Source organism: Myodes glareolus, chromosome 21, assembly GCF_982192425.1.
Source record: "Myodes glareolus chromosome 21, mMyoGla1.1, whole genome shotgun sequence".
NCBI lineage: Eukaryota > Metazoa > Chordata > Mammalia > Rodentia > Cricetidae > Myodes > Myodes glareolus.
The window spans coordinates 43076259-43103157 of record NC_142046.1 but is presented as its reverse complement, the minus strand read 5'-3'; the positions used below and the strand labels follow the sequence as shown (position 1 = coordinate 43103157).

The 26899-nt window shown below is 41.9% G+C and overlaps 1 long non-coding RNA gene across 1 annotated transcript; it reads left to right on the top strand.

Moving 5' to 3' along the window:
- Positions 1 to 6582: 6582 nt before the first annotated feature.
- Positions 6583 to 25122, top strand: LOC148118719 (uncharacterized). The gene is made up of 2 exons (XR_015735883.1): positions 6583 to 6670; positions 24898 to 25122. It is a non-coding gene; the product is annotated as an uncharacterized LOC148118719 (long non-coding RNA).
- Positions 25123 to 26899: the final 1777 nt, after the last annotated feature.

The following is a 26899-nucleotide window of genomic DNA, read 5'->3' as shown; positions in this document are numbered from 1 at the left end:
AATCATGATGTTATTTAATGTCACAATGAGGACAAGGAAGTCAACATTACAAGTATGTACACATGATCTTGGTGATGCTGGCACGTTTGTGGGTCAACCACCTCTGTCCTTGTTAGAACTCTCCTCTCCAAACACCACTATCATAAAGTTCAGAACAATTGTCCCTTTATCTCTAAGAAACAACACTCTGTGTTCTGCATCAAAAGCTACCCTTGTTCAGAACTAAGGGACTCTATCGCCTCGTTGACAGTTACGTCATAAGTGTTGACAAATAACTTGTTGCTTTCTGTGGGAAAGTTCAACCCTTTATGCTCTCCTACCTCAAAGTCATTAAGCATGATCATTCCAGAATGTTCTTGTTTTCCTTCTTCTGTTGTGTTTAATGCTCTTAGACTTGTCAACAGCCCCGCGTCTACAGGTTAGTTCTTCTTTGTCTCTTAATTCTCATTAGAATACTTCCTTCGTCGACTCCTCATTCCATCTCTTTAAATAACACACACCTTCCCCTCACGTGGCTTTAAATCACCGTTGTATGTATTCATCAGCTAGGTTACTCTCTGCTAAAATTAATTAAAACTCACACTAACAGTAGTGTAAGCTATCAGGATACCAACTGTTTACATAAACAGAACTCTGGAGGCCGACCTGTGTCTGGGAGACAGCAGATCACATTAGATCCATTAGCTGTTTCTTGGCTTCTAGGGTGGCAGAAAGCAATCTGATTTCTGTCAGTCTGGGCTGAGTTGGTAATTGAAAACACCTAGCTGAAGTGAGGGCAGAAGCAACCAGCAGGCAGATCATGTCAGCGCTGGGGGAGAACACATACCAACCTGCTAAGATAAGCTATTATAAGGGACTTGACAACAGCTCAGTCCCACAGAAATAACAGGCAACAAATCTGTTTCCTGTGAAAATTAGATAGGAAGGGCCGGATGAAAGGGCTGGAGCGCTAATGGATAACTCTTAATCATTTATCACTCATTAAATTACCACTTGCTGCCTTTTTGCCACCCTAGCCTGAGGAACTTGGGGCACTGGTGACTGAAGATGAGTCTCATTTTCAAGATTACATTCTTGTTGAAAAGGCGCATACGTAAGTTAGTGCGACCCCATGTGTCGAGGGTTCGAGTCGCTACATATAAAATGATAGGGAAACCATAGACAACAACTAACTCTGCCTGTGACAGCCACGAAAGACACCCCTATAAAGGACGGCAAAAAAGGGGTGTCTCAGTCACCTGCCCTGCTGCTGTGATGTAATACCGTGACGAAGGCAACTTAAGGGAGGAAGGGTTTATTCCTACTAGTGCTTGAGGCTACAGTTTCCATGGTAGGAGCACCCAGGCAGAAGGAGCTTGAAGAAGTATCACGTTACACCTACAATCAGAAGCGAGAGTAAAGAAGGCAAGTAAGTGCTTGTTTGGCTTGCTGTCTCCATTCTGTACAGCTTGGGGGTCCCTGCTCAGAGAACCGTCCCACCCACAATTAAGGTGACTTTTTCCCTATCAAGTAACGCCATTAAGAGAGTCCCCCATGGGCATCCTCAGAAGCCCATCTCCAAGGCGATTTTAGGTCTATCGAGTATGCAGCTTTACAGAGCCCGAAGGCTAAGACACCTTAGGAAATAAATGTAGGGAATGAGCACAGAGACTTATCTCATAGGAAGCCTCTGCTAATTTTTGCTTGCGTTGATGTTATAAATGCACATTGATGATGCAACGATTAATATATTAAGAAACTAGTCGAAATTGTCTGACTCTGGTTCTCACCATATGCAGCTGATGAAGGTTTTAGTAGCTAAGGGACTCTGTTATTTCTCGAAGTGATAGCTACGTAACAGCGTACATTGATATTTCAAATAAGAGAAAGTCATATATTCTTGAACTACATGCTTGTAGTTCAAGAATTACATTTTGATTTCTAGTGTATTTGTAATTTCTACATGGAAGAATTTGTATAACAATACATATGATTTATTTTCAGATTTACTATGAATTTACAGAAACTGAGTATTGGGATTGGGCTTTTTTTTTCAAGCTGCTTAGCAGTTTCAATGTGAATTTCGCTTTAGGAAACAGAATAAAGGAGAAAATACACAAGCTGGAAAAACTGTAATTCTTACCTAGTGAAAGCCCAATTGCCACTACCAAAGCACAAATCAAGTTCTTAAAATTGTATAACTATTTTTAAACGCCACACGGCACAGTCCTCGCCATCAGCACAGTCCCCTGAGAGCATACTGTGCTTGCTTTGTTTCTGCTCCCTGTTGTGAGCTTTAGCCACTGAATTCACCTAGAAGTCATGATAAAGAATGTGCTCCACACCCCCAGTATAATTGTTGGGTGGAAGACAAACTCTTTAAAATAGTTTGAGAGAATCCACCGTGTATCACAAATGCCGTGCATGCGGGCAGCCAGATCTCATTTTTAGGGACTCCAGAACCCCGTCATTCAGAAGTCAGGGTCAGTTACTGTGGTGCTCACAGTTCCATTGCAATGGCCGATAGAAGTTTACCAACAGCTGTGTCGCTCTCTTGAGGGGCATTGCTTACCTAAGTAGACGTCCTTTAGAAATATATTCTCTTCTATATCTGCTATCTTTGATCCATGCCTTCTTGAGACTAAGACTGTCTTGCCCTTCTTCATTAATTACTGTTAATCCTTAATGATGAAATCTTAGCTACATTGTAAGTAGACTTGAGGCCCGGCACAGGTTAGTCACTTAGTCATAAGCAATGGAACCACTAATGTTAATAGCTAAATCTTCTAGGTGAAGAACGAAGGCTTATAGTACGTTTTGAGATGATCTTACACACGGCAGTTTTATTTCCATTCTTGCCTTCACCAGAGGCCGTACTTAGGGTAATCCGGTTTTCTCAGTATCAGCACTGTGAGCACTCGGAATCAGATGATCCTCGTTTTGGGGTCACCACTGTAGGGTGTGTGTCAGTACCCCTGCCCTCTACCCCTGGATTCCAGTAGGCTCTCCAAGTTGTAACAAGTGTCTCCTAGACATGGTCAAACATTTCCAAATACTATACAAGACAGTAGCAGCCCCATGTTTCACAGAAGGAATAAAACTTCTACAAAAGAGCTCTTGTTGGAAGCGTACAGATGCAACTCAGAAGGAACTGGCCCTTCCTAGCTGCGCCAGACATCCTCGGGCCATGGAAAAGGAGCACAAGGGGAAGGCAACCACAGAGATGCTGTCTCATAAGGTCCCACACAATTGTCACGTGTGTGATGTTACGAACACTGCCTTTCATACCACATTTTCTGGGAAATAACAATACATTTCAAAAACCAATTTGTGTGTAGAGCAAACTCGGTGTTTTTGAAGTTTCTTGACTCAAAACCCTGAGTTTCAAAGTACTGCTTGTTTAAGATGAGAACAGTTCCCCGGTTTTAGCTTCCTAAATAAATACGGAAGTCTATCAGTCCCAGACTTAATCAAGTTAGATAAAACTACTTTTAAGGTCTGGGCAGATGGCTGAGTAGTTAAAATAGCACACTGCTCCTGCAGAGGAGCTGGGTTAGGGTCAAGCACCCACATCAGGCAGCTCAGAAGAGCTGATGCTCTGACTTCTGAGGGCACCTATAATGGGCTGCGCGCGCGCGCGCGCGCGCGCACACACACACACACACACACACACACACACACAATTAAAAATGATAAAAGAAAAGGAGTTTTTATTTTCTAGATAGATGAGCACTAGGTCCTTCGCGTCAGCAGCAGCCTGTGGACCAGACAGCCCATCAAGGTCACTTCAATGACAAAAGGGGAAGGACTATGCAGTGGCCACTAATGACAGCATAGTCCCATTGTGGATACTTAAAGTCGTATGCCTTTCCCTGTCATTTCCCACCCGTCTCCCTCACCCCCACCCCCAACATTCAAACATATGCTCACGGCTCTCAGGAAGGAAGGAGACTACCCAGGAGGTACGAAATGAGCATGATTCAAATGTTTTGTCAGCTGGAGTCCTAGCCAGCAACCAATTTTCACAAACTCTTCTACGTTATTCAAATTATCATAATATTATTCAAATAATCATAACCCAGCATTGGGTCTTTGACCTATTAATTATCCTTTCATCCGTTCCCTCCCTGCTGCCGAGCTAATTAGTCAGATGGCGGGGTCTCTGCCTTACGTACATTATCTCTGCCGCGGAAAGCCACGAAGTCGTCGCCAGAGCTGCAGCATTAGAGCTGTCCTTTTCCGTCCTAATAATCACGTATGCAAATTATTTTTTAATCTTCTTCTTCTCGATAATAGCCTTGCTATTCATAGGAGAGGCAGCAGCCTTCATCTCTCTGCCCCTCTGTGTGCTGAAGAAGAAATAAGTGACAACTAGCCACCCGACACCCCAGACTGCATCCTGTCCCAGTTTTTCTCTTTCTCTCCTCAGAACAGAGGAAATATGTCTTAGGCAAGAAGAATTCTCTTTATTCTGTCCTCTGTGCCCCAAAGCCGTGATAGAGTGTCTTTGATTGACACTTGGTGGGATACGGTCCTGTCTTCTGCTATACCGACACCATGGGCTCATCATTCAGAAATCTAACCTCCAGAAGCTCACAGAGCGACTGTCTAAAATTTCTTTCTCATGTAGCATGGAGCTTGCCCTATGACATCAAGGCCTCAGTAGATAAACAACAAACCACATATATCATGTCAGAAATGCTGGAAGGGTTTTATATATATATATATAAATATATAAAAATATATAATATATTTTATAATGAATAAAATTTCTGTCAAAGTTTTTTTTTGAGTATAAAATTCCTTTACAGATTGACAAGTAAGAATATTTTAGTGACTGCAATATAGAAATTAGCATAGCTTTTTTCCCCCCATTCTATCAGTGGAAGCTCAGTGAGAAGACAGAAACTAGCTATTTCAAAGAGGGGGAAAGCAGCTCCGTGAACTGTCCCACCATGATGGAAGAACGAAGAAGCCACATAGGGAATGAAGGCAACCCAGAGTTCACTGATGGCAAGAAGGCACAATGACTCTGGGAATGAGGCTAGGACTGAAAAGCTGGCACTTCTAGCTAAAGCTAGTCTGACAGAGTTGACCACCCAGGGAGCCGGGGCCAGGCAGAAATGTAATCAGGACAGGAAAACATCACATGAGGCAGAAATAAAAGGGAAAAAAAATACCCTGGCTGTTTCCTCCTGGTTAACCCCACCAGTGGAATTATCTAGAAGCTTCGTATAAGGAGCACGGGATACAGTTATTGTGAAGAAGAATTTCAGATGACCGGGAAGTTGTGTCTATCTGCTCTTATGCTGATAGTTAAGTAAGAGCAGTTAAATTAGTATCAGTCAAATGACGGATTTGCATGGCCCATCTACAAGAGCACATGAACTTAGTCTTCTTTACCTAGAATTGAGAAAACCACCCAAGAAACCAATGATATCAAGAACAATAGTACTCCTTCGGGGCTGCAGGACAAACAGCCCTCCAAAGAGCCCAAGCTGTATTCCTATATGCTACTTTACAGAGCCACAGCCAGGTGGGGTCAACAGTTTACACTGGTCATTTAAGACATTGAGATCAGATTATCTGGATCATCTGAGAAGGTTCACTCTAATTGCAGGAGTTCTTAAAAATCCGAGAGCCTTTGCTGAATGCATCGAGAAACAAGTAAATACCAGGTAGCGTCAGAGAGGTGTTGTGGGTTTCCCTCTGTATGCTGTGATTACTATTGGTTCATAAAGAAGTTGCTTTGTGCCAATGGCTTAACAAAATGTAACCGGGTTGGAAGAGATATAAAGTAGGAAATGAACAAGTGACCTCTGACTACAGAGAGGCAAGAAAGGGTTTCTATTGAGTATTGCTGGTTCTAAAAACTATAAAAAGAACTGGGAGTCAAGAAATATGGGCAGTGTCTAGAAATAAGAAGATTGTACGGAACCTATGCCAGCACCCCGTTCCTTCCCTGTTCTTCATAAACATTTCCTCTCTCCAATGGGCTCTTCCATCCACACACAAACTTGCTGTTATTCCTTCATCTTGTAAAACAAGCCCAAGGCCTTTCTTGTGCCCACAATTCTCTGGTGGCAAATACTCTCTTCCTTTGTTTCTCTTTACAGCAACCCCCTTACTTTAAAATCTAGGTGCGTTCTGTTTAATTCCTCATGTCTTGTTTTCTCTGAAGCACCCTCCACCTCTATGTAGAATAACCACCCCCATTGGATGATCCATTTTTAGTCCTTATCTGACTTGACGTAGCAGAAGTATTCAACATGATCATGCTCTCCTTGATAACCCCTTCCTCTGGCTGCCTTCTGGAAGCCTGAGTGCTCCTTCTCCCTTCCTCCACGGTCATGCTGTTCAAGTCTCCTTTGTTGACTCCTCTTCTCTCTTTTCTCTTAGGCTAGCATTCCCCCAAAGTCGAGCTTTGTTACTTTATTTTCCTTACCTACTGTGGTGGTTTGAAAGAAAATGGCCCCCAAAGGGAGTGGCACTGTTAGAGGGTGTGGTCTTGTTGGAGGAAGTGTGTCACTGTGGGACAAGGCTTTGAGGTCTCTTTTACTTAAGCTTCCCTCCGTATGACTGTCAGTTGACTTCCTGCTGCCTGCAAGATGTAGGACTCTCAGCTCCAGCGCCATGTCTGCCTACACACTGCCGTGCTCCCTGTCATGATAATGGACTGAACCTCTGAACTGTAAGTGAGCTACCCCAATTAAATATTTTCCTTTATAAAAGTTGCTTCACAGCAAAAGAAATCCAAACTAGGACATATACCTTCCTTGTCTTGATGACTTAAACCCTTCTGGATTTTAATATCTTTCATATGTGGATGACTGGCGTATTTTATCTCCAGTTCAGGGTTCTCTGCAGAACCACATACTCAGCTGTATATGTGTCCTGTAACGAGTCACTTTAGGAGGCATCTCAAACTATTAAGGAAAATTGCTCACTGTGTCCTTTTGCTGAGTCTTTAGCTTTCTCCATATCAGTGCCCAATCCTTCTGTTCTTCCAAGACAAGAAACCTTGTAACCATCCTTGACACTTTTTTCCTCATATTTTCTTTCTCTCTCTTCTTTTTCTGTATAGCCCTAGCTGTCCTGAAACTCACTCTGTAGACCAGGCGTGCATGGAGCTCCCAGAGATCTGACAGTCTCTGCCTCCTGTGTGCTGAGATTAAAGGCATTTACCACCACCATCTGGCTTCCTTATATTTTTGAAACAAACACATGTCTTAAAAAAATACATATATATATATATATATATATATATATATATATATAAATTTTTCACTAAAAAAATGAGATGAATGATTCTTGGGGCAGAACCTGTGTAAGCACAGAATGAGTCAGGTCATCTTATTGTGTCACGATTGAGAAAGTGCTCAAACAGGTTTGAGACACAGGAGAAAGACACAGAAGCCATAATCCATAAATAATAATTTAATGGGTTGCAAGTTACTGATAAAATAAAAAACAATCAATTTTGATCAAGTAATAGAGTAGAAGGGAAATGCTTATTTCAGTAAAAGGTAATTAGTAAATTTAGATGAAATGAATTAGAAAAGTCACCATTTTACATGGTAATGATTACCTATGTATACAAGATTCATTTGTGTCAAACAAAAGCAATAAGATCAAGTATATAAGATAAAAGCAATAAGAGCAAGTTATAAGATACTGCTTGCAGCATCTCAACAAATCCGCAAGTCATTGTTAGCTACAAAAGGAAAACAGAGACTACAGAGCAGATAACAGACAGATGAACCACCCATGCCTATTCTGATACAAAGCACTGGGAAGGACTCAGTATCAGTTCCACCGATTGATACTCCCATCCCCAAATGCAAAGCCTAAACCTAACAAGAAAAATCAGAGAGACTCAAATTTAGGGCTGTCTACAGAAGAAACAAACAAAATATTGACTTACATTCTTTAAACTGTCAGTATTACTAAAGGCAAAGGAAGCTGAAGACAGGTCACACTCTGTGTGATACATGTTCCATGGTGTTCTTCTGCTTTACTCTGTGTGCTTGGGGAAAACAGCGACATTTGAACAAGGTCCCCAGGTCAGATGACATTCCCGTGTCCATATTAATTATCGCAGTTTGATAATTGCTCTAGAATTTGTGCCTCATTGTGTTCATTATTTGAGACTTTCCATGGGTCTAGAATTATACCAAGATAAAAGTGTTTTCAAATATTTATAAACATTATATGCAAATCTTGGTTCTTCTGATCACTTGTTGGTGCTGGCCTTACCCCAGCCATTAGCATTTCTCATCTGATTAGTGCAATCACCTCGCCACAGTTCTACTGACTGTGCACTCTCTGCTCTCTGTCTCAATGCGCAAGCCAGAAGTCCTTTCAAAGCACAGGCAGGCAGGGCCATGGAGACCCCCCCACATGGGACTCTGCATAGCTTCTCTTCACTTAGTCCTGATAGCAGGACTCACAAGCCCTCCTCCCATCCCCCATCACTAGGTCCTCCGGCCAATCTCCTCTATGCCATCCACTTTCGGCTGTTCACCCGCAGTCTTCTCTCATATTTGGGATCTTTGTTTCCCAAACAGGCATATTACACAGCCTATTAAATTTACTTTCATCTTTAGTAAATGTTAAAATTATACACATGCAAAGAGGGCTTTTTAAAATAACCTTGGTTTATTATCAGTAAATATTTTGATTGTATACTTATTTTATATTTATATCGCATATTTATAATAATATAATCTATAGCATAATAATTTATATTCCAGGGTCACATAAAATTTCTCCAGCAAGAAATATTCATGGCACGTAGGAAACGTTTATGAAGGCTTGCACCCTAGAATTTGTCTTGTAGCAACAGAATCACGTTGCAGATGGAATTAAGATGGTTAGTTAACTGCTTTTCTATTTCTATGACAAAACACAGTGACCAAGGTATGAATAAAAGAAAGTGTTTATATTGCCTTTTGTATTCAGAGGGTTATAGTCTATGATGGAGGAACAAAGGAATAGCTGAGAGCTTACATCTTGGTCTACACCACGAGTCAGAGAGAAACACCACGAGACATGGGGCATCACAGGAGTCTTGAGAAATCCTAAAGTCCACCCTCAGTGACACACCTTCTACAATAAGTTCATACCTCCCATTTCTTCCCAGACAGTTCCGCTAACTGTGGACCAAGTACTCAAAACTACATTCTCATTCAAACCAGCACAACGACCTTAAGATAGCGAGTTTCTTCTGGACTCTGCCTAGCCAAACGACCGTTTAAAGCAGAGACTCTTTGTTGGATGCAGTGGGTAGAGATACATGGATGAATGAAGAGTGAAAATGCTTTGACAGAGGAGGTGGGGAGCAAGAAGTGGGGGCCTAGAAGAAGAGCAAGTATTATCTACTCAGACCTGATGATGCTTTGATTTTATCCCCGAAAGGCCAGTGTGGGTCTTCTAGCCTACAAACCCAGAAGACAACAGATTCAAGTTACTTTAACCATTAGGTCCACAGTAATTTTCAATAGAAAGGTAGCAATGGAAAACCAGCACACACACTAGCATGGCCAGCAACCCCAGTTCTTCAGGTTCCTCTCATGCTCTGCCTTTCTTCTTAACCGTAACCACTCAATATCATTTGACGAAGTATTTGTTATTACTCGATGCCTGTCTTCAGTAAGTTATAAAATACAAGGGTTTTTTGTTTGCTTACTGTTATTATTTTTGCCTATTCTCTCCTGTATCCACCATACCTACTCCATTGAGTGGAAAGGACAGGGGTTGACAAACATTGATTGAAAATACCTAGAATTTAAGAGTTGACATCAGTAGGAGAAGCCATTTCTGAAATTACTCGCAGGCTGTCAAGCTGAACCACAGATGACAGAATCTGCCACAACACCGTAGGCAAATCTCCAGATTCTGGACTTAAACAATCTCTTTAAAGGCGTCTTTCATTTTCCTGCAGTAAAACTCACAAAATAGCGGTAAGTTGGTGTATGCACGTTAATTGTGTCTATGACCTGTACTGGTCAACTGGAGGAACCCCTGAGCCTACTTTAATAATGGATAGCGTTTCTTCAATTCCATCTTCTGTTTAGAGACCATCCTTCAGCCATAAATCAGCTCTATGACTGAAGAACCAGGCAGGAGAATGTCAAAGTCTCTTTACTGAGTAATTCCAGAAATGCCTTAAAGCTCAACAAAGGAGGAAGCTGACACTAGAAGCTGGAATTTATAACAGGGGAGCCCCAGCAGGGCAAAGCAAAACACTAGGCTGAAATCTCCCTGAGATCTTTTCAGTTTATCTTTAAGGCAGTCCCCTCAAATGTGGGGAAGGCCAATAATTTGCTTTTGAATGAAAAATGAAGCAAATTAATTGGGCTAAATCTCACCTTAAATTGTAGCCATGGCTGAGTCTTTGTCTTTGCCACGAGTCTTTCTAGTGTTTGCGGAGGCAATCATGGAAACCAAACTGTGGGGCTGATTGGCCGAGAAAGGCACGAAGCAGCCTTCTGAGCTGGATGAGAAACTTCCACCATTCATGGTGAAGAGTATAGGCTGCATCCCCTTCCATGACCTGTGGAGCAACGTGAGCCATTCAGGAAAAGCATTAAGAAAGCTGAACACAACTTCCAGCGTGACAAAATTCTTTAGAAGACGACTTGACTTAAGCTAAGGACGGATGTGTTTTGTTCCAACATATTTTTTAAAAAACCCACAGTGACTTCCTGTCATTTGTGGACATGCTATGCAAATATTTTTTTCCCATTCACCAAATGAATCAGTGCAAGATTTTGATCTAGTTTATTGTTTTCTTCCGAGTAACCTGTTCATATTCTAACCTCATTAAAGCCAAGGCTACCCATTCATGACTAAAGATCTGTACACACTGTTCTTACTGAGCACCCAGGAGCTGCTGGACCACATTACACTAGATACTGGAGCATATCTTAATTGCTGCTTTGCTGAATTTGGTTTGGACATGAAAGAAATCTACCCTGTCTACCAGGTAAACTCGGATGTGAGACAGATTGGAAGTAGACCTTTTAAAAACAACAACAACAACAAAAATAACGCCAGAGTGAATTTGGAGTTAATGAGCGGAGCTATTGTATTACAGGTCACTGAGCAATTAAGTACAAAAAAATATTGAGCCAAGAAGTCGCTCGTCCTCACAATTTGAAGTACTTCTTACAGAAGTCTGTCTTTACCATGGCCCTTACTTTCCTTGCACATGGTTTCTCATGCACCTACTCTTTGTTTTAAGGATTTGGAGAGTAGAAGCTTGTTTTTTTTTTCTTTGAGGGAGGCAAAAGCTGTGCTTTACCTCTCGTCAGTGACCTGGCTAGAGAAGTAGGAAGCTCATTAATTCAGCCGAGGTAGTCACCTAGAGAGAAGTAAATTCCTTAGCAGATGGGAAGGGAATTCAAAATGACCTTGCTAAGAGGATCGACACGAGCAGGAAGATGGTCAAGAACGGGAACCACGATGGTTACAGGGAAAGGGAGAAAAATAAAGAGCAAAACAGAGTAGCAACCTAGGAAAAGACGGTTCTTAAAGGCCTGAGATTTGTGGAGCCTATGCTAATTAAATAGCACATAACAATTAATTGAGCAAATGAATAATTTAAACAAGTATAATCTTCACTATAGATTTATGCCCATGTGTAGAAAAAGAGAAATATTAAAATGTCTAAGTTTAGAGAATGATAAATATGGAAGATTATTATAGAAAGGGGACCATTAATTTCTCCATGCATACTACACATTAAGTAGCACGAGAGAGACAAAGCTATACTCCAGTTTGCTGTCTGATAGCAAAGGGTCAAACAAAGGAGCTCCAGGGGCTGAGACCAGAGCTCAGCTGCTCGAGTGTTTGTCTTGCAAACATCAAGATCTGACTTTGATTTTAGAACTCACATTTTTTAAAAATCTTTTTTTCAAAGTTAAGTTGGGCAGGTAGGATGCCTCAGCTGGAACTTGCCTGGCCATGAGTTCGATTTCTAGGACCCACATAAAGGTCAAAGGAGAGAACCAGGTCTACCGTGCTGTCCTGTGGCCTCCGCCTGTGTGTCACAGCATGCATGTTCCCTATATGCCATGCTTTCACACATGCAGGATAATAATAAATTTAAACGTTGTTGGGGAAAAAAAAACAGGCATGACAATGTGGGCTCCTGATCTCAGCAAGGGGAAGGGAGACGGGTGGCTCTGGAGCCTTCTTGGATAGTCAGCCTTGACTGATTACTGAGTTCCCAGCCACTGAGGGAACCTAAAAAAGGGGGTGGGCCTGCACTTGAAGAACAATACTTGAAATTGTCCTCTAGCGTTAATATGTGTCTCCCACACACCTGAGTACATTCCAAATACACACACACACACACACACACACACACACACACACACATGCTGCAAGCAGGTGAACAAATGCAGCCAATCAATGTGTTAATAGAAGAGTTGTGCAAGATTTGTAGGGAATTTGAAGTGTAAACAATATTACTAATAATGAAGAAATTGTGACACAGAGAAACTGAGAGTATTGCTCAAATGGGTAAGTGGGCTAGGGGTGAAATATGAGTGCAAGCAATCTGACTCCACAGCCCCGCACAAACCTTTCTGCACCATGCTGCGCACACGAGAGTGCAAATCAGAGGTTGCAGATAGAGTGGGCTAGTGCACACAAATGTCTGACACCCGAGTCTCACACTGGAGCACCAGTTTCTACTGGCTCCTATTCAGAAAAGTCTGGGCCAACCAGTCCCTTGTAATAAGTGGGCTATTTCCATAGCCAGCATGGGACTCCACACTCGGAGGCCAATTTCCATCAATAATAGACAGTCATTTCCTTGTACAGCATTAATTTTGGAGAAGATGTGATAAGAATTATTCAAATAGTCTCTGAGTAAATTAGGATTTTAGCCCAAGAATGGAAATAAAAATTGATGAAGCAAGAACTAGGCCTGTTCCTCCCAAAACCTTAGAAAGATGTGATATTTTCCCCCAATTCTCTCTCTCTTCTTCTTCTTCTTCTTCTTCTTCTTCTTCTTCTTCTTCTTCTTCTTCTTCTTCTTCTTCTTCTTCTTCTCTTCTTCTTCTTCTTCTTCTCCTTCTCCTTCTTCTTTTCTTCTTCTTCTTCTTCTCCTTCTTCTTCTCCTTCTCCTTCTCCTTCTTCTTCTTCATTTTTTTCCTTTCTTATAAGGCTATTCTAGTAGTAGTAACTGTTGACTTGAGGAAATTCAGAATCATATAGGAGACAGGCCTCTGAGTGTGCCTGTTAGAGACTACTTTAATTACGTAAGTTGAGGTGGAAAGACCTGCTCACTGTGGGTGAACCCATGCCCTAGGCAGAGGGTCTTGGACTATATAACAGAAGAGAAAGCCACCTGAGCACTGGCATGCATGCATGCATTGTTGCCTTCTCCTGACTGCAGATATAATGTGACCAGCTACTTCAGACTCCCGATGCTCGACTTCCCTACACTGATGGGCTGTAACCTGAAGTTGCAAGCTAGAATAATCCATTTTTCCCCTTGAGTGGTCAGGGTATTTGATACAACAACTGAAAGAGAAAAACAGTGTAGAGTATTGGTCATATTTGTCAGAGTTTTATCCCCAAAACATTATGACCTTTGAAAGACCTCATATCCCAACACCGTCATACAGGGTATTCGACTTCAGCGTATGAACCTGAACCCAAGCGTGTAGTTCACTGCACTGTCTCAGATTGGTCTAGCACACAGATTCTGCTTTGTCGTCATTTCGAGGTATCTGTGAGTCTGACCACCCAAGACCTTCAGCCTCAGGTTTTGTTTGTTCTTCCATTGCCTCACCTGAATTCAGTTAGTGAAGCAGATTCTAAGAGGCCTGTTAAGTACATCACACAGTGTGACGATCAAGCCTGATTGTCAACATGAGTAGAGTTTAAGAAATACACTTGTGGATGTGTCTGTGATGGAACTTCTGGAGACAGGACACAAGAAGAGCTCTGACCTAACCAATATGTTTGATTTCTTTATGGATTCATAATATAATGGCGTTTATAATATGACGTCATAATTGAAGGACTTAAGTGACTAGGGGCATATCCTTGGAGCTATATTTCACCCTGGCCCTTTCTTATATCTCTCTATTTGTCTACTTCCTGTCTGTCAAGAAGTGAAGCTCGCCATCCATCACATGTTTCCACAGACATAATGCATGGGGCCAGGCAACTGTGTACTAAAATCTCTAACATGATTAGCCATAATAAATCCTCCCACCCTCAAATTGCTTATGTTGGGCGTTCCATCACACAGTGAGGACACTAACACAGACAGTATTCAGTCTCACAGCTTCTGTTTCCGTGAGATGAAAGCAGGGTTTCGGTATGGACTCATCTGCGCCAATCTGCACCAATCTGCGCCAATCTGTGCCAGTCCGAGGTTCGCGCCGTCCATGTTGCTTCCCGTCATTGCGCACTTCTTCGTCTCCAAGAAAGACCTGAGGCGACGCTGAAAAATGAAAACAGTTTTTGAAAAACCAGGCACTGTAGAAAAACATCTAAACGGAGTAGATATTCATATGTATATTTACTTTCTTGGTTTTATTGAGGGCTTAAAGCAAATGGTACGCAAACAGCCTCAGGTTGCAGTCACCAAATCCCCGCTCAAATGAAGATGTGTGACCAGATAGTCTCGGGAAATCAAGAAGAGCATATTTGAGCAACTTCCCTTGATCAGTACAGATTAGACCCATTAATCCTCACATTAATACAGGTACTCGGTCATCTTCATTTTATAAATTCAGAAACTGAGGCAAAGGAAGGGGAAGTTCCGAGGTCGGCTAGGTATCAGCGACTGAGCCAGGACTCAAGTACAGGCTAGAATGGCTCCGGAGACTGTGTGAATTATATTCCTCCACTGTTTTGCTATTTCCTTCTGGCATGTACAAAATATTGTTGTTGGTGAGCAGTGTGACCTGACTCTCTGCTGAATAAATGTTTAAAAGTTACATTTTTTAGATGCAAATGCTTAAATTTTTTTTACAATAACAGAGGTGTAAATCTATCCAAGGTAAAAGCCTGTCAAGATTACCTTTAAAACAGAGCCACGTTTCAGTCCCATAGAATTACCTTCCCATCCACTCAGTACCGACATGTGAAGATCTACGAGTCACGCTGAAGTCTGTAAACAATACGGTATCAAGCATTAATTGTAGCATTTACTCTTGAAAAACGACGCCTGAATATTGAACTGTTCTCACTGTTGCTATAACAACTTCAGCTCGCTGTTGATTCCCTCTCTCAACACAAATGTCTATGTTTATCAGAACTGAGATTCTGGTGGTTGAAACGTAAGATGCGTCTGTGATGCCTACTACTTAGCCGCTTCGCTTGCGAAGGAGAGTAAAGCGCAACTGGCAATAGGTAGTGAGTGAAATTCCCCAAGAAACGAACTCAGGAAGTTTGTTATGAAACCTGATTGTGTCTGTGTGAAGAACACTTTGCCTGTGGCCATGCACCATCCCCACACTATCTCTGCCTCAATGTACCCAGAAAGATGCCTGGCAGAGCCATTTACCAAATAAAGGCTATGTACATGATAGAATATTCCCATTTAACACCACAGTAAGCCTTTGATATGTATCTTCAGTTTATTCTGTGTTGATATCAAGTCAAACACACGGAGAATTTGCTTTAAACTAAAGAGTCAGATTTTCTTTTCTGGGTTTTTATTTTCATTCTGATTTTTTTTTAACAGAAGAAGCATACTCAGCAAGTAATTAAACACTACGGACCCATTAATATTCAAGGAAACAGACAGATTCACGTGATTTAATATTCATAAATACCAATAAATTGTTTAAATTATAGAGCTAACTCAATCTTTATTGCTTCCTTCAAATATAAATGAAACTGATGAGACAGAGCTCATTGGTGCACATCAAAGCGACCTACAGTGAAACATTCAGGGAGCCTTGGGATGTTCTTCACAGGAAAGAGCATTTCCCAAGGTGTCACTCAATAAATTCAAGTCTTTCACATTCCCAGTTTAACAAACTGTCTATAAACACTGGGTCCAGGAGACAGATAACATGGATTCCCTAAGGTACATCTTGCTCTGACTTTTGAATTCTTCTCCAACCATGTGGGCAGAAAAGAAAGCAGAATCCCAAATCGTGGGCAATAATGGACTCCGATGGTCCAGATGCAAAGGAAAGAGCCACTCTAAGAGCCAATATCATTATCTCATTGTCACTTGTTATTTGTCACTTGTCTCCGGTCTCATGCAGACATTACATTTGAAGACAGGTGCCCAAGTCCATCCTCCGGGCAAGGCAGGACATAGTTGCCAGCAAATTTCTCTATTGCCTACCATTGTCTCTTTTCCCCTATTACTGGCATGTTTACCCACCACTCCCACATATATATATATATATATATATATTCCATACATAGAATATGTAATATATATTCCATACATAGAATATGTAATATATATATTCCATACATAGAACCAGAGCAAAAGATGAAACATTAATGTGTGTGTTATAAGTAATTAAATGATATGAGTGCTCATATAGGTGCAAGTCAAAGTTTGGAGCAAAGTTGAGATCTAACATAAAATAGCTTAAGAATCAAGATCCAAGGAAATCAGGATGTTTACGGGTTATGGAACCAGGCAGAAAATAGGGCCATGATCCAAACAGTACTTACTTACTTACCAAGATCCTCTAATGGTCTCTTAAATGAAGAATATGGTGACTAGAGGGTCATTTTTTAAAATACATCTAGAACTCAATTCTAAGACAAAATTATTTATAAATTGCATCAAATGTTTAATACCATCTTTTCAGAAGGAAAATGTTCATAAATCAATCGCACAAACACACACCTTTGAAGGCTGAGGAAAACACTCACAGGTTGGTATAACTGTGGACAAACTTCCTTCATTGTACCTAGCAGCAGAGTTTGAGCTGGACTTTGCTTTGTGTATTGTCTAGAGTTACTTTCAGTCTTGACAGATCTGTCTGGCATCATGGTGATAGGTTGTTTCTCATAACCAGTGTCCATCATCTTGGTTTCTGTAGCCCTTGATGACTGACAATATGATTCTGAGCTATATTGAAAAATATCGGAGAGGAATTTTTTTGCATTTTCTATTTTGTTAAGCTAATAGTTTCATTTATTTTCCTTCATTAAATCGCATATCCTAGAAGTCAAATCATTTTTTTTCAAAAACCAACACAAAGCTCTTGACAGACATGCCACTCACAAAAGTCAAGTCTATTTTGGCAGGGTGTCACTTTGTATAGAAAATAAATATTAGTCTAGAAATAATAAAAAAGCAATTCTAATCTTTAGCACAGTATTTTTTAATGTGATGAGAATTTACATTCCATAGGAAAATCTATTTAAATGTTCTTTCTCTTTCTCCTTCTACAGCCAGACTCTCAAAAATAAAGCAGAACAAAATAGCTCCCCAAATCTGTGTGAAGGCCACTCCTTTCTAAACAATCTCTTCTCCTTTCTTCTCTCTCTGCTTTCTGGATCTTTCCCCTCTTCACAGAAAGTCCTCTGACCTCTCTTGGGAGAATCTGCAAAGTTGGCTCTGCTCCTCTCATCCCATCAGACATATGATGAAGGTTTAGCAAAAATAAGTGCTCAGAGCTTGAGTAATAATTGTTTAAGTCTCTAAATTCTTTCCTTTTGGTTTGCTTAGGATTTAGCCATATCCACTTCCTTAACTGAATTGTCTGTCAGGTGTCAGCCAGTCATAATAACATGCAGTCAAGTATAAACATTGAGAGGGCATTTTAAACAACACTCAGGTCCAAGTAAAGGTCAATATTAATTGCTCAAAAGCTAATGTTGTGTATTTTGTTCTTTAGTAGGTAATTACAACTACATCAAAATGTATCGATCTACATGCAACTGCCAATTTTGCCTTGTTGATTGCAAGAAGTACCTTAACTCCAAGATGGTTACATTATCTAGTTGAGGAAATATGATATTTAAAGTACTCCTGGGTCTTTTGTCATATACATAAAATGTATTTACAAACAATATATTATGCATATAGCATATTTATGCATATGAATACACATGTAGTATGTATGCCCATCTCTCTCTCTATATATATATATATATTACACTACACAATCTATGTATTATATATTGTACACACACACACACACATATATATATATATATATACAAAATTAAGAGAAATTTGTTTTTTGAAGAAATAAACTTATTCTGTTTCTCAAATTAAACCTCAAAATTTTCAGGGATGATATTCCTAACAAAGATAATGCAGATCCCAGCACTAATCAACTTTGTTTTCTTCATCCATTTAAACATTATAATATTATTATAATCTCAAATTATAGTATTCATATAATTGGTATAAATAACTGAATTTTAAATTATTGCTTTTGAGGCAGGGCCTTTCTTTATAGGCCAGGCTTGACTTAAACACACAATCCTCCTGCCTCAAACTCCCAAGTGTTGCTATTACAGCTGACCTTTGCCATGCCAGGCTAGTACTATAACTTCGGTCAAATATACAGTCAAATAACACTACTTCAACCAAGATGTAAAACAGCCCTATCTACGCCCTTTCCAGCCTCACACATACTATGCTACCTTTTCCGATTGGTTTATTCACTTATCAGGGCATATTTGAGAGACAACCACATTGTGAAGATATTAGAAGCATACTTCTTTTTATTGATAAATAGTATCCCATTGCTATTCTAATACAAAATAGCCCTAGCACAGTCGACTTCATTCCCGGTGAAAGTATGTAGTATTCAGCAACAATGTCTGAGTGTCTGAAATGGGCCAGTTCTGTTTTTTAGACAGTAACTTTAGGTCCCTGGTCCATGGGAAATATCCTTATGTAGATGTTTGCTACTATAATCCAAATTTAAATGATTATCTTTCCAAATCTCATTTTCTAGTTAGAGTTTACTGGCCATTATTTTTATGAGTTTGTGAGGGGGAACAAAGTAAACACAGGAAAGTACGAAATTTTTCATTTTAAAAGGGCTGACCAGATTTTAATATTGAACAAATATTATCTTTCTAACTATCAGTTTCCAGTTATGGAAGAAGAATAAGCATATTCATTCACAGTCTTAGGATGATGAAGTGAAGTTAGAATATATGAAGTACCAAGTAAGTATATAAACACAGAAAGCATCCAGTTCCTCAGCTCAGCAGTACCTCAGCTCAGCAGTGCCTCAGCCCAGCAGTACCTCAGCTCACACAGTACCTCAGCTCACACAGTACCTCAGCTCAGCAGTACCTCAGCTCAGCAGTACCTCAGCTCACACAGTACCTCAGCTCAGCAGTGCCTTAGCCCAGCAGTACCTCAGCTCACACAGTACCTCAGCTCAGCAGTACCTCAGCTCACACAGTACCTCAGCTCAGCAGTGCCTCAGCTCACACAGTACCTCAGCTCAGCAGTGCCTCAGCTCACACAGTACCTCAGCTCACACAGTACCTCAGCTCACACAGTACCTCAGCTCAGCAGTACCTCAGCTCACACAGTACCTCAGCTCAGCAGTGCCTCAGCTCACACAGTACCTCAGCTCACACAGTACCTCAGCTCACACAGTACCTCAGCTCAGCAGTACCTCAGCTCACACAGTACCTCAGCTCAGCAGTGCCTCAGCTCACACAGTACCTCAGCTCACACAGTACCTCAGCTCACACAGTACCTCAGCTCAGCAGTACCTCAGCTCACACAGTACCTCAGCTCAGCAGTGCCTCAGCTCACACAGTACCTCAGCTCACACAGTACCTCAGCTCACACAGTACCTCAGCTCAGCAGTACCTCAGCTCACACAGTACCTCAGCTCAGCAGTGCCTCAGCTCACACAGTACCTCAGCTCACACAGTACCTCAGCTCACACAGTACCTCAGTTCACACAGTACCTCAGCTCAGCAGTACCTCAGCTCACACAGTACCTCAGCTCAGCAGTACCTCAGCTCACACAGTACCTCAGCTCAGCAGTGCCTCAGCTCACACAGTACCTCAGCTCACACAGTACCTCAGCTCACACAGTACCTCAGCTCAGCAGTACCTCAGCTCACACAGTACCTCAGCTCACACAGTACCTCAGCTCAGCAGTACCTCAGCTCACACAGTACCTCAGCTCACACAGTACCTCAGCTCACACAGTACCTCAGCTCACACAGTACCTCAGCTCAGCAGTACCTCAGCTCACACAGTACCTCAGCTCACACAGTACCTCAGCTCAGCAGTACCTCAGCTCACACAGTACCTCAGCTCACACAGTACCTCAGCTCACACAGTACCTCAGCTCAGCAGTACCTCAGCTCACACAGTACCTCAGCTCAGCAGTGCCTCAGCTCACACAGTACCTCAGCTCACACAGTACCTCAGCTCACACAGTACCTCAGCTCAGCAGTACCTCAGCTCACACAGTACCTCAGCTCACACAGTACCTCAGCTCAGCAGTACCTCAGCTCACACAGTACCTCAGCTCACACAGTACCTCAGCTCAGCAGTACCTCAGCTCACACAGTACCTCAGCTCAGCAGTACCTCAGCTCACACAGTACCTCAGCTCAGCAGTGCCTCAGCTCACACAGTACCTCAGCTCAGCAGTACCTCAGCTCACACAGTACCTCAGCTCAGCAGTACCTCAGCTCACACAGTACCTCAGCTCAGCAGTGCCTCAGCTCACACAGTACCTCAGCTCACACAGTACCTCAGCTCACACAGTACCTCAGTTCACACAGTACCTCAGCTCAGCAGTGCCTCAGCCCAGCAGTACCTCAGCTCACACAGTACCTCAGCTCACACAGTACCTCAGCTCAGCAGTACCTCAGCTCACACAGTACCTCAGCTCACACAGTACCTCAGCTCAGCAGTACCTCAGCTCAGCAGTGCCTCAGCTCACACAGTACCTCAGCTCAGCAGTACCTCAGCTCACACAGTACCTCAGCTCAGCAGTGCCTCAGCTCACACAGTACCTCAGCTCACACAGTACCTCAGCTTAGCAGTACCTCAGCTCACACAGTACCTCAGCTCAGCAGTGCCTCAGCTCACACAGTACCTCAGCTCACACAGTACCTCAGCTCACACAGTACCTCAGTTCACACAGTACCTCAGCTCAGCAGTGCCTCAGCCCAGCAGTACCTCAGCTCACACAGTACCTCAGCTCACACAGTACCTCAGCTCACACAGTACCTCAGCTCACACAGTACCTCAGCTCACACAGTACCTCAGCTAACACAGTACCTCAGCTCAGCAGTGCCTCAGCCCAGCAGTACCTCAGCTCACACAGTACCTCAGCTCAGCAGTACCTCAGCTCACACAGTACCTCAGCTCAGCAGTGCCTCAGCTCACACAGTACCTCAGCTCACACAGTACCTCAGCTCACACAGTACCTCAGTTCACACAGTACCTCAGCTCACACAGTACCTCAGCCTAGCAGTACCTCTGCTCTACTCCCATAGTGTTCCTAGTCTCATTGTGTGTACTATCTCACATAGTATTTAGAGACATCAAAAAATAAAAGTGTTTCTGGGAGTTTTGTTTGTTTATTTGTTTTATTTCATCTTCTTTACCTCTTTTCCTTCCTCTGTTTTAAGCTGGGCACCAGCCTGAGAAAACAGTAGTGCTATAGCAGACCCTGAAAGTGTGGACCCCTATTTTCTGAAAACCTTCTGATCGAAGTCTTAGAAAAATATAAAGAGAGAGGACTTCCCTCATGAGATACTGTCTTTCTCTTCGGGGTGAGAAAATGGCAGAGGGAAGAAAGGGTCAATTTGAGGAGGGACATCCTAACAAGGATACCAGACAGAAGAAGAAGCAGGGTTCATGCCTAGGAAAATGAGAATTCAAGGAACCTCACCAAAAAGCCCCCTGCTCCTGTCATAGAGGTACACCTGGCCTGCCGAAGCCATGGAGACAGCAATGAGCAACATCTCCATGATAGCCTGTGGTACTGGCTGGAGTAAGATTAGCAGCATCCTTGCCTCCAAATCTGGGCACCGTGTAAGTTGCTGGAAATCTTAGGAAATCCCCTGGATAGTTCCCAACCAAGGCCTGGAGTCTCTCTACCCCCATGTAATAAAATCAGCGTTTATACCCAGGAGTCAGGTCCAGCTGGATAAAGTGAAGATCATTTTACATCATGCATATTCAAGTTTTTGAACACACTATGGTCATACTTACAGACATACTTACAGAAACTCGAGTTTATCTTTAACGCTGTTTTAGGTTTTTCAGAATGAGTGAGGGAGGGCACAAAGTTACCATGAGGTGCAGAGGTGTGATCCCCCTTTACAGTGGACATTGTCAAAGTATCCTTCTGAAAAACCACAAGGACACTCAGTTTAGTTCTAAATGTCATTTCTCTGCAAATATTAACTTCACGAGATTGTCACGTCCTAACGTGGAATGGAACCAGGTTGAAAAAGAAAGCACACAGTCGTTTGGTGACATCTCCATTTACTCCAAGTAGAAATGTGGACAGTGAAATGTTTTATCATACATATAATTGCTTCTCCGAGGATTTGCCGCCATTTTTATTCATGACATATTCATTCCTTCATTTGTTCATTCACCAAGTGCTTTTGCGGGTCCCAGACACTTTGGTCAACACGTTAATGTCATCTTTGGGTGTGCGCAATGCCTTTAACTGCTCTAATCTGACCCCCCCCTTTTATTCGTGACATGTATCTGACCTCTATTTTCTGAGGATGAAAATCAGGCAGAGGGAACATGCCTAAGTCCCTGTCAGGGTTCAAGGGTTCAGATTCCTTTCATTAAGAGAAAGGAATTCTAAATAGAAAGAGATCACCACTGTTAACCTACTGTGAGTTCCCAGAATCATACTAACAGCACGGAAGAAATAGAGTTTGTGCAATAATGGGAAGATATACTAACACTGTCGTTATCTGTCCGCGACAAAGGGCCTCTGAGAGAGCACAGGCAGGCAGGGCTTGCGTGTGAATGAAGAAGCACTCCAATAAAAACTGTAGCTCAAACATTGAAAAGAAAAAAAAAAGTGCTGCAAAGATTTTGGTCACCATTTTTCTTATCAACTAAAAATCTTTTATGTATGTTGCAAAGTATGGGTGATTAACATAAAAATCTTAAATATACCAAGAATAATTCATGTTTTGAACTTTGGAATATGCTCTAGAAAGAGCTTTAAAATTCTCCAATTATGAACTTCCATTTTATTTTCCTTCTTCAAGGTTTGGTTTTTACTTATCTACATGAAAATGACCACAATGTTCTTAGGTCTATGTTAATAATAGTGATCAGGTAAGGCAAATCTGGAACATTGATTTTTGTGTTACTAAATCACAGTTCTTTATATTAGTAAACAAATATTGCTTGCAAACAAAATGCTCAGGAACAAGGAGAGAACTGTACCTTCATTTTTTTTTTAAAGCGATCTAGATAGAAGCTGCCAAACATAGTGTGGGAATTTTAATAAAAGATTGCAAAGTAAAAGTGTGGAAGGTCATGCAAGAATATTAATAAATGCCTCCGTAAGAGATGGCATGCGTGGAACACATCCTGGCAGGGAGACCTGTCCATGATCCCCTACAAGTGTCAACTGAGCAGCAGCTGTGATGGATCTGACCAGTAAAATAGTCACAGCAGCAATGCCATAACGTGACATGTATCATTCTCTCCGGAGTACAAGCCGAACAGGATTTCCTGTCTGGATACTTAGCCAGATGAGCCGGGGCCTCAGCATCTTAGTCTATGAATTAAGAAGGGCAGAACTCAGTCTCATCAGCTGACTGCTTGTACTCAGTCCAGATCATTGTCGTAGGACAGATTGGTAACAGACAATGAAATAATCCTTCTGAACTCTTTAGTCCACTTGGCTTCATAAGACAGTGTCCTAGGATGTCAAGTCTGATGACCCGAGTTGAATTCCCAGACCCGAATGGCGGAAGGAAGAACCAACTCTTACAAGTACTCCTCCGATCATCACACATGATATGTAGTACACATACAGCCACACATGAATAGATAGAGAAATAGATACATGGATAGAAAAAAAGAAAGCAAGAAAGCAAGGAAGGAAGGAAGGAAAGAAGGAAAGAAGGAAGAAAGAAAGGAAGGAAAGATAGATAAATAGATGGACGGACGAACGGACGGACAGACAGACAGACAGATAGATAGATAGATGTTTTTAAAAAGTAAACCCTTCATTTATAAGGGTATCTAGAGGAATACAATATTTAGGAATAAATTTAACAAAACATAGGCATAACATAAAGCATTGTTAAAAGGCACCCGTGGAGACATAAATAAATGAAAAGACAGCTGTAATTCATGGATCAAAAGACATGGTTGAGAGGGCAATCCACTCTAAGTAGATTAACAAACCAAATGCAGTCCATATCAGAGTACCCATCTTGATATTCATGTGGAACAAATTGTGCTTGGGTGATGAGGCACAAGGACCTTGTAGTATTTTATCTATAAATAGGGTAGTGGACTTGCTCCATTCTTCTAATCTTATTCTAAGTCAGGAATATTAAAAAGTGTACATAACTTAGTAAGTAAGTCTCTTTTTTATTTAGGTAGACGATAGGCTACAGATATGTAAAGTTCAATGAGTTTCACAAACTCAGTCCAGACTCACAACCACCATCTCTATCAGGAGACCTCATACCGCCCTCACCTCAGCACATCAGTTCCTCACAAGGGATGTGCACTGAACTGACTTCCAACCTACAAAGAAAATGAGCTTGTTTTTGATTATGAATGCCACCATCATGTGTGAGCAGAAGTTGGATTGGAAAATTTCTAGTTTTGATTATGCAGTGTCTTAGATGGCACGAAGATTTTGCTTTCATGTAGCTGTTTGCACAAACTTTAACACCTTCACTCCAAGCTTCTTGAGTCACTGGTGCTTAGTGATTTTTATCTCTCCTTTGCTCTTCCTACCAGCAACCTTGGCCACACTCAAGACTGGTCATCACAGCGAATCATGCCGTAAACTCAGAGGAGCCTCCGCCACAGCATCTTTCATGTCCTTGGCTACTACATCACTGCTTTAGCTTCCTGGGCTCCTGTTCCCCTCTTCTAGCCCACCAATGATGGGGGTGGGAATGGTAGTTATTACCCTAGAGGGGAACACATGTGACAACCATTGCAATAAAGATACTCTACTCAGTGGTCAAGGACTGCTTTTTGTGGTACACCCTATTTCTTTTGGGGGGAGGTGAGACAGCATCTACTCTCTGAAATGAACAGAACTTAATCAAAGCAAATTTTTGGTCACATATTATGACCCCTGCTCCCCAATAGCTGAAGGCCTAGCCAATGTGATTGTTCTATACAGTCACTACCAATAAAGTATTCATTTCTGTTCTGACACCCAAAGCATGGCCTGGCTATTAAATCTGTCTTGTTTTCCCTCATTCTCAAGATCTCCTTGGACCGTCTATGTCGTCTTCTTCCTGCTGGCCCTGGGAATACCATGTCCCTTTAGCTGTTCATATGTTCTCTTGTTCTTGTAGAAACTGCTTGTGCAGCTTCCTTGTGTCTGACTGCCAGACAACTGACAGTGATCAGCAATGAAAACCTGCCCCGCTGTGATAAATATCCTTTTCAACTCCTTGGCAGTGGGTGACACACAAGGACGGGCAGAGGAAACTATGGAAGAGCATATAGCAAATGGGTAGAAGGGTGGGCAACCAAAGATGTGAGAAAGAAAGATAATCCGAAGTGGAAAATGAGAGGAAGAGAGGGAGATGGGAGATGGAAGAGAGACTCAAAATGAGCAGAACGGCTTGAATGTATTAATTGGCATCTTTTAACACACACACACACACACACACACAAACATGTGCTCGCACGCTCCCAAGCATATACAAATACACATACATGATTTGTTAAACTTCTTACTAAAAGATTAGGCATTCTGTTGATCTTTGCAATAATTAAAAACCAAGATTACGCATCCTTGCTTTAAAGGGCTTCTCAGTATAGCGCTTTCGGTCACGTGTCTATCATGGGCCTTCTACAGAGACTCTGTGTTCTGAGAAACGTCACTGTGTCGGTGCCCCGAAATGTGAGTTGGGAGGGTTTCTAGGTGTGTTCAGTGTTTATCTGTGCCTGCATGGCCACCCCAACTCCAAGAGACATCTGGGTTCGATGATACCCAACTCTCGATGCCAGTTTGAATGCACTGAAGGGGAACAGAATCACTGTGGCAGCGCAGAAACCAGGGTCAGTAGATGCTAGACTTCCTAGATGTTCACATGGTGGAGGAACTCAGACTCTTCCAGACCACCCAGCACTGAAGCCCACCCCCAACCCCCAGGGCAGCAATCTGGAAGTGCAATCCCACACCTCATCCTAACCCAGGTCTGAACTACCACCTGGGGCAAGGGTCATGGCTTCCCATTCATGCCACATTCTCTGATTTGCAGTCTCACCCACAGCCTCCGTGTTGCCATTCAGTTCAGAGAAAGCCTTTCAACAAGGCCACAGAGGTCAGAGTGCTGTCTTGAAGCTCTGGGGAAGGCGGAGTTTCCCATTTCCTGACTTAACATCTGCCATTCAGCTTGAGACTCCCTTTCTTCCTCTTAGCTTTAAGAAGAAACCTTTATTGAATAGCCCGGGGCTAAGGGGATGAAAAATCTCATTACTTCTTCTCTGCTGTTGTCTCTCAAGATCTATTTCCTAGTCAATATTCATGCAACAAATCATTTTTAATTTGAAAGTCGCACTCCACCATAAAAATGTACACAAGTACTAGGAAGCTGGGCAGGGAAATGCTATCCTCAGCATATGGTAAATACAAGAACTGCTTCCCCAGTGCAAGAGGAATAAATTATCAATTTATCTTCCCTTGGCTGTCTCATCTGGTTAGACATGATAGCAAAGCTTTAACTAAATATAAATATTGAAGTTCATTAAACTGCTAAGATTCCATCCAAAACCG